The 1,458-nt window shown below is 45.3% G+C and overlaps 1 pseudogene; it reads left to right on the plus strand.

The window, feature by feature from the left end:
* Positions 1 to 1,061: 1,061 nt before the first annotated feature.
* On the plus strand, positions 1,062 to 1,184 carry LOC128118091 (uncharacterized; annotated as a pseudogene).
* The last annotated feature ends 274 nt before the right edge of the window (positions 1,185 to 1,458 follow it).

Consider the following 1,458-nt stretch of genomic DNA (forward strand, 5'->3'; position numbering starts at 1 on the left):
AGGTGACTTTCTGCATGGACTGTAGAATGCGCTGCTACGGTTTGTTTCCTTGCCTTTCATTCTCCAACTTGACTTTTCCTGTTTCTCTCGGGCTAGTCTCATTACCTCCTACCTTGGGAGAGGAATATTCTCAAGCTTCCTTCCTTTCATCATCCAGGAAGCCCTGGTCAAGCCGCCCTTCCTCTGCCCCCACTCCCTCTGGGTTTGACAACTTACTCAGAAGGATTGGTTCACGTTTCTAGAGTGTTCCTCATTCTCTGGTGACTGCCTGGTTTACACAGCCCCCAAGGCAGAGTAGGGACGAATTGAATATTGTTGAATGTCCCTCGACTTCCTGTACCTGATACCTGTGAAGTTGGGGCACACCCAGCTCTTCTCTTCTCCATGTCACTGCCCAAGTCTCGTCTCACCTTCTGACCCTACCACCTGCTGGTTTCATAGCCAGGAGCCTTTCCCCACCAATTGTCATTCTGCTAGTCTAGATGTAGCTCAGTTTTGGTTTTTTGTTTATTTATTTTTTATTTTTTTATGTATGTTGGTATTTTGCCTGTATGAGGGTGTGGGACCCCCTGGAACAGGAGTTATAGACAGTTGTGAGCTGCCATGTGGGTGCTGGGAATTGAACCTGGGTCCTCTGGAAGAACAGCCAGTGCTCTTAACCACTGAGCCATCTCTTCAGTCCCTTGTTTTGTTTTTAATCAGTCTTCTTCCGCTATTTCAAAGGAAGGAGGCCTTGTTGTCCTTTATGTAGTTTGGTACAAGATGTTTTGCCGTTGGGGCTTGTGCTTTGTGCTATTTTGATGTTTGGTTTAAGAATGGACACCTCTCCAGGCAGTGGTGGCACACGCCTCTAATCCCAGCACTTGGGAGGCAGAGGAAGGTGGATCTCTGGGAGTTCAAGTCCAGCCTGGTCTACAGAGTGAGTTCCAGGACAGTCAGGACTACACAGAGAAACCCTGTCTTGGAAAAGGAGGAGGAGGAGGAGAAGGAGGAGGAGGAGGAGGAGGAGGAGGAGGAGGAGGAGGAGGAGGAGGAGGAGGAGGAAAGAATAAAAGAAAAAGAATGGACATCAACTTGTTGGCTATGGCAGCCTCCCATTACAAGCCATGGAACAGCATATTCTTATTTATTGGCAAAGCTGTCTCCATTTACTTGGTGTCTGTTTATTTGCCCAAATAATAATCTTCAGGATTAAGAAATAGAATGGGCGTGCTTTGCTAAACCATTATTAAACTGTTTCTACGTAATACTTAAACTTATTGCTGTTACATGAAGAAAAAACAAAACAAAAAACAAAAAAACCCGCCACTGTATGAAGAAAACCAAAGTGATAGCAGCTAAAGTCTTGCATGGTATATTTCAGTGCTCTTCACTTTAAATCTTGGAAAATGGGTGTTTTGAATATTACTCCTAATTGTGCTCCTGAACTTGCCTGTGTCCCATACGTGAGTTACTGAC

Source organism: Peromyscus californicus, unplaced genomic scaffold, assembly GCF_007827085.1.
Source record: "Peromyscus californicus insignis strain IS unplaced genomic scaffold, ASM782708v3 Scaffold_21__1_contigs__length_65335640, whole genome shotgun sequence".
NCBI lineage: Eukaryota > Metazoa > Chordata > Mammalia > Rodentia > Cricetidae > Peromyscus > Peromyscus californicus.